Source organism: Triticum urartu, chromosome 5 (assembly GCF_003073215.2).
Source record: "Triticum urartu cultivar G1812 chromosome 5, Tu2.1, whole genome shotgun sequence".
In the NCBI taxonomy this organism is placed as follows: domain Eukaryota; kingdom Viridiplantae; phylum Streptophyta; class Magnoliopsida; order Poales; family Poaceae; genus Triticum; species Triticum urartu.
In genome coordinates this window covers 497,020,838-497,028,150 of record NC_053026.1, presented here as the reverse complement: position 1 = coordinate 497,028,150, position 7,313 = coordinate 497,020,838, and the positions used below count along the sequence as shown (strand labels likewise).

The 7,313-nt window shown below is 40.9% G+C and overlaps 1 long non-coding RNA gene across 2 annotated transcripts; it reads left to right on the top strand.

Annotated features, from left to right (window-relative positions):
- The first annotated feature begins 1,806 nt into the window (after positions 1-1,806).
- LOC125556436 lies at positions 1,807-6,140 on the top strand. Of its 2 annotated transcripts, XR_007305091.1 has the most exons (6): positions 1,807-1,909; positions 1,991-2,094; positions 4,229-4,378; positions 4,697-4,782; positions 5,457-5,549; positions 5,776-6,140. It is a non-coding gene; the product is annotated as an uncharacterized LOC125556436 (long non-coding RNA). The 2 variants fall into 2 exon arrangements; XR_007305092.1 differs by lacking the exon at positions 4,697-4,782.
- The last annotated feature ends 1,173 nt before the right edge of the window (positions 6,141-7,313 follow it).

Here is a 7,313-nt window from a genome sequence, read left to right as displayed (position 1 = left end):
TCATGATAAATATTTATTATTCATGCTAGAATTGTATTAACCGGAAACATAATACACGTGTGAATACATAGACAAACAGAGTGTCACTAGTATGCCTCTACTTGACTAGCTCGTTAATCGAAGATGGTTATGTTTCCTAACCATGAACAAAAGAGTTGTTATTTGATTAACGGGATCACATCATTAGAAGAATGATGTGATTGACATGACCCATTCCATTAGCTTAGCACCCGATCGTTTAGTATGTTGCTATTGCTTTCTTCATGACTTATACATGTTCCTATGACTATGAGATTATGCAACTCCCGTTTGCCGGAGGAACACTTTGTGTGCTACCAAACGTCACAACGTAACTGGGTGATTATAAAGGAGCTCTACAGGTGTCTCCAAAGGTACATGTTGGGTTGGCGTATTTCGAGATTAGGATTTGTCACTCCGATTGTCGGAGAGGTATCTTTGGGCCCTCTCGGTAATGCACATCACTTAAGCCTTGCAAGCATTGCAACTAATGAGTTAGTTGCGAGATGATGTATTATGAAACGAGTAAAGAGACTTGCCGGTAACGAGATTGAACTAGGTATTGAGATACCGACGATCGAATCTCGGGCAAGTAACATACCGATGACAAAGGGAACAACGTATGTTGTTATGCGGTCTGACCGATAAAGATCTTCGTAGAATATGTGGGAGCCAATATGAGCATCCATGTTCCGCTATTGGTTATTGACCGGAGACATGTCTCGGTCATGTCTACATTGTTCTCGAACCCGTAGGGTCCGCACGCTTAAGGTTTCGATGACAGTCATATTATGAGTTTATGAGTTTTGATGTACCGAAGTTAGTTCGGAGTCCCGGATGTGATCATGGACATGACGAGGAGTCTCGAAATGGTCGAGACATAAAGATTGATATATTGGACGGCTATATTCAGACACCAGAAGTGTTCCGCGTGATTTCGGAGAAAACTGGAGAGCCGGAGGGTTACCGGAACCCCCCGGGAGAAGTAATGGGCCATATGGGCCTTAGTGGAGAGAGAGAGGGGCTGCCAGGGTGGGCCGCGCGCCTCCTCCCCCTGGCCCGAATTGGACTAGGAGAGGGGGGGGGGCGCCCCCCTTTCCTTCTCCCTCTACTCCTACTAGGAGGAGGACTCCTCCTTGGCGCGCCAATAGGGCCGGCCGGCCTCCTCCCCTTGCTCCTTTATATACGGGGGCAGGGGGCACCCCTAGACACACAAGTTGATCCACGTGATCGTTTTCTTAGCCGTGTGCGATACCCCTTTCCACCATAATCCTCGATAATATTGTAGTGGTGCTTAGGCGAAGCCCTGCGACAGTTGAACATCAAGATCCTTACCACGCCGTCGTGCTGACGGAACTCTTCCCCGACACTTTGCTGGATCGGAGTCCGGAGATCGTCATCGAGCTGAACGTGTGCTAGAACTCGGAGGTGCCGTATGTTCGGTGCTTGGATCGGTCGGATCGGGAAGACGTACGACTACTTCCTCTACGTTGTGTCAACACTTCCGTTGCCGGTCTACGAGGGTACGTAGACAACACTCTCCCCTCTCGTTGCTATGCATCACCATGATCTTGCGTGTGCGTAGGAATTTTTTTGAAATTACTACGTTCCCCAACAGATATTTATAGAAATCACTATCATTCTATTAAAAATAGGACGGGCGCGGCAACGCGTGCCATCCATGATCTAGTGAGTATAAAAACAATGCTATGGGGTAAACATAATGGATGTTGACCTTTTGATCTTGATCTCTCAATTTTTATCTAAAAAAATCTTGCTCTCTTGATTTTTATCTAATTTTTGGCTCTCTCGACCAGTATGATGTAATCTGTGGAGGTGTCTTCAGGATCGGTGGTGCATCGGAAAAGATGACATGAAGGAGTTGTGCATGGTGAGTTAAAAAGATTTAGATCCGGTCTTTTTACCCACCCCTCTGTGGTTTTCCTCATGCTGCTTCTCATGCAATTTTCAGTTTTACCTTCGACTACATACTACATATGGTTGCAACCAACCTTAACAGCATAACCTCGCTACATCAATCGTTGAGTTCCACTTAAAGAAATGGTAAACATAGATGTGAGTATGTGCATCCTATTTTACATATCGGTTCACTCTCCGTAGTGATCTCTGCACTCCAATTCTGGTTAAAACTGGATTTTATAATCCTTACTTTGCAATACATATCTAGGCAAACCTACTGTATTTCTGACTAAGGGTGATTATATGATAGTTTGATAAGGGTGCCTCACAAGGGGCAAGAGCGATATATTTGTGAGGTTCCTGATCCACATAGTCTATTTCCTATGGACCTATGAAACCTGATTTTTAATTCACAAAGCTCAGTCTTGCAAAAAGAAAAACGGGCATAGATGCGAGAAGATGACATATATCTTGTTAACCTTGTTGTAATTTGTGTGCTAAGTTGGCCAGAGTTTTCCTATCTTGTAGTTCATGTTGTTGTAAAGATTTGGCACAATATTTATCAAATTTCTGGTCTATATTTTTGCCTAACTAGCAAAAATGCCCGTGCATTGCACCGGGAGAAAAAAAAATCATCACACCCCGTAAGCATAGCCTATTACACGAGTAATTGTTTGATTTATGACCTAGTGCTTAATAGCTTGTTGATGCACAATTAGCTACTCTCTCTGTTCACTTTTATAAGTCTTTGTAGATGTTTCAGACAGTGTGCAAAACAACTCAATTTCATTTGTCTGAAACAACTTATAAAAATGAACAGAGGAAGTACATCAAACAAAATTCAGATATCAGTTGCTATTGCCAACTTTTCTATAACAACAAAACGTTCTCCATTTCATATGTTGCCAAAAGAAACATAGTTTAAGCAACGCCATATACTTCTAAAAGGCTAAAACTGCAACTACATGTGAACGCAAACGCAAGGCAAACTCTTTAGGGCTACTATAATCATAGTGATCAGCGACCACTCCTGGCAGATATTCTTTTGAAGTGTCCATGTTAAAACGATATGGCACACCATTTATATACAAACTGCTTGTGCGATTCAGAAGTCTGAATGCTTGTATGGCATCTTTGTACCAAGAAAAAGAGATGACCACTCTTTCTTCTGTGGCTTGATGTATTGTTCGTTCAGATGTAAATTCAAACTTCTGACTAATGGCCCTGAGAATTGCTTGAACTGATTGCTGACCAAAATGTGATAGTGGCTCAATGACAAAAGGGTAGTGCCATACGGTGCACATTCTTATGGATCCCTGTATATCTCCCATGAATATTTCTTTGCTTGACTGATTGTTGATATCCATGGCTGTGTCAGAAAAGGAAAATTTTAAATTAAGGACTGTGAAAATCATATACTGTACCGTGATATATATATATATGTGCCAAAGAAGCGCAAATCTTTTGCTGATCAAGCATGACAACTTTGTACTCGATAAGTTTGACAGAGAAGGGCAGTTTTTTACTGTTTTATCTATGACCATGATACTGTGAGCGAAATCCGACGCTAAAATAAGCAGATAATATATATTTTCCCGTTCTAGTGAGCATAGAGCAGGAGTGGATCTTACTAAAATAGCATGAGCGATTTATGCTATGGCAGAAAGTAGCTAAAAGAAATACCACTAACGGAAGAATAAAAAAATCCAGGAAATGGAGAGATTATACTTGCGAGTGCAGGAAAAAGTGGCAAATTCAAAGAATGTACTTTCATTTAGCCAACAGATAGAATGTTTCTGTTCTCGTGAGCAAACGGCTAGAATGAACCTCATTAAAATAGTATGAGTGATTTATCCAAGGGCAAATAGTAGCTAAAAGAAATACTACTGACGGAAGAATAAAAAATAAGGAAATGGAGAGATTATACTACTTGTGTGTGCACGAAAGATTATTCCAAAGGAAGTACTTTCGTTTAGCCAATCGCCCAAAGCAAAAGATTAGTGCAATGGGTAGAAAGTACACACCTTGACAGAATAGCTAAAAGGAATCGCGGGTTGGATTCTTACAAACGCAGGGTTTTTTCTATAAAAAATGAAACATTTTCTTAGATCGACTTAAAGAGGGACGGCGGGTTAATTCCCAAAAAGCACATGGACCTTTGTGTAAAAATGCCGTAGTGAACCCGAAGACTCAATTCGTGCTTTATTATTAGGGAAAGACATGAGCACTCTATTTTCCCTGTACATCCAACTCAGCCTCGTTTGATTATGGTTCTTTCCTACACTCACAGCTAAAACTTGACAATTTGAACCCTTGATTGATGCAAGAGATTGAAGATACAACTCATGGAATCTGAAGAATTAGAAAAAAGGTCAAAATTCATTTTTATTTCGAAAGTGGACAGTTGACTTTTTTATTTAACTGACTCTGAACGTCCAAGGTATTTGTTTTATTCTACTATGGACTTTATTGCCGCATTGGCATTTTTTTGCGAGATGCTGCATTATCATTTATGTTCTTGCATATTCTGTTGGTCCTTAATGCTGCCACTGACGACCAAGTGCTGCATATTTATTTCTCTTTATAGGAAAATGTAACACATACAACTATGATTAACACATTCTTTTTAGTATTTACATTGGCATTATTTTGTTACTGGACAATTTTTTGTCACATATAATGATGTTTATGAATCTGTTCATGTATTTTCGAGCTTTAGATGAGTATATATACTACCAACTCTTGCTTGTCCTTTCAGACTAGGCCTACCAGGCTACCACAAGGTCACCTCAGTTGATTTCAGACTAGGCGAGCTCCTGGATAGCCTTTGCAATTCGATGCTCGGTAATGCCTTGTGTACTATACTTTTACCCTGATGGTTGTACGACTCAATGTGGCTAGCAGATTCAGTTGATTCTTTATTTGATCTTTCATCTCTTGGGATAACCATGGCCCATGGGCATGGATGCTTGTGTCGCTGGTATCAGACGACATAATGTCTTATGTATATCACTGCTCTTTGTAGGGATGCAGTGGCATGTGAGAGGACAAGCAGTCGTGGGGCTATTTATGGTTGTCCGATCATTGTACTTTGGGACATTGTACTTTTAGGACGTAATGTGCACTTCTGGTTGTTATTTTAAATTGCCCATGTCTTCACATGTCTTTCAAATTCTTGACATCTGCACTAATAGCCTAAACCTCCATGGCATGATCCATCGGAGTATTTTGTTTGTTGTACAATTTTCAAGTGCGACCTTCCAATTTATGTTGTAACTGATAGGTTTGGCACCTCAGATAAGTTCTTGAAATACCAATGTCATATTTGGATTAGAAAAATAAGATTTAGTTCGATCATGCATGCAATCGCAATAACCCTACTCTGAGCTTTTATATACTGGTTAAAATAGTTAAATCTTCTAGATTCTTTTGCATATTTTCTTGGAATTATATTGGTCTATGAGAGCACCTTAGTTTTCACTAAGCGATAAAATACAGTTTCTATTTCCGTAATACAGGTCATTAGTGGTCACTTGGGATGGGTGTGATCTGTAGCATTTGATCCAGGGAACAAATGGTTTTGTCTTGGTTCTGCTGATAGGGCAATAACGGTAAGCCCCATAACCTGCATTCCTTTCTTAGAAATATAAGTTGAATTCATGTATACATGCAAGTAGTTGATACAACAACCTATTAGTTACTCAAAGGCTTTCTGTATTGGTGTCTGCATTTTTTAATGTTACATGCATCTATTTTTATTACACAACGGTTTTTCAGCTTTGGGACTCCATGTTGATGCGTTTTTACCTTAACATCTTATCATCTATTTTTCTTTAGGCAAGGAAGAAGGTTGTAGAGTGCGGGTGGATGTGAAAAGGAAGAGGATGGATGCGAGAAGAGAGAAGAGGGGTGAAAGAGGATATGGCTAGAAAGAGGGAGAAGGACAGGGTGGAGGCGCTTCTTGAGGATTTTTGTCTGACTGATTTCATACTCTCTTATAAATCATGGTTAGCTAGGTAAACCTTTTGTACGACAGCTCTTTTTCAAAAGGAAGTTTGATCTTTCGGCTTCTTATTTTAGGTCAATATCAAGTACAGTTTAGTTAATTTATATTAATGTTTATGTTTGAAATTGACGATTACCATTCTGGTTGAATGGGGGCATGGATAGAAGAGATTGCGAGTCGGGTATGGTGATGCCAACATTGTATGGGTGGAGATAGATTTAAGTAACGTCACTGTTAAATCACCAGAATAAGTCTACTCCCGTTGCAATGCACGGGTGTAAGTGCATCTAGTGCCACCCCTAATTGGTTTTGGAGTATTGACGACAAACCTGGTTGAGGGACTAATGTGTTTGTGAGAATTGCAGGATAACACAGGTAGAAGTCCCTCATTGATTCGGTTTTCCTACCAGAGATGACCCCTAAAAATGTATGAAGACATTGAAGTCAAAGGTGGTATGTGAAGACATTCACATTGAAGTCTATGACAAGAGAAGACATCGCATGAAGACTATGGAGCGCGAAGACTTAGTTGTTTCGTCGTTCTTTTTCTTCTTTGTTGAGTCATAGGAACCACCGTACTGTTAAGTGGGGTCCAAGTGAACCAGTCAGAATGACTGAAGTGATGCTTAACCAAATCCTATGTCTTTGAGTGAAGACTATGAGAGCAAATCTTGTCCAGAGTTGGATAAGTCAGCTTTGCTTGTAGCCCAAGTAAAGCTGCCGTGTGTGTTTGAAATCTGACCATTGGAACACGTGTCAGTTCCTTAGTGACCAAGGGTCATTTCGGACAAATCAGGCCGGGTTTCCTAGTGGCTATAAATAGCCCACCCCCTACAACCATAAACGGTTGGCTGCTCAGAGTTAGTGCACGACTTTTGTCGTTTGAGAGCAACCCACGTCAAAGCCTTTGAGAGAGAATTCCTTGCGAGGATAAAGCCCTAAACACCCAGAGTCAAAGAGTGTTAGGCATCACTTAAGTCTTCCTGTCTGTGTGATCTGAAGACTTATTACACTTGAGGACTGTGAATCCTCCAGCCAGCTAGGCATTGCGTTCTGAGCATCCAAGAGTCATTGTGGATCGCCGGTGAACAAAGTCTGTGAAGGTTTGGAAGTCTACCTTGAAGACTTACCAGAGTGATTGGGCGAGGACTGGGTGTCCTTAGCTCAAGGAGAATAAGGTGAAGACGAGGTTTTCTGAGTTGAATCTCAGCCTCCCTAACCAGACGTACAGTTGTCACAGTAACTGGAACTGGTCCAACAAATCATTGTCTTCAACGAGTCACTGGTTTCATCCTTCCCTTCCCTTTACTTACTGTTGGTCCTTGTGAAGTCATTCAATGATTGCTTTATCTTTTGTCTTCACTGAGTG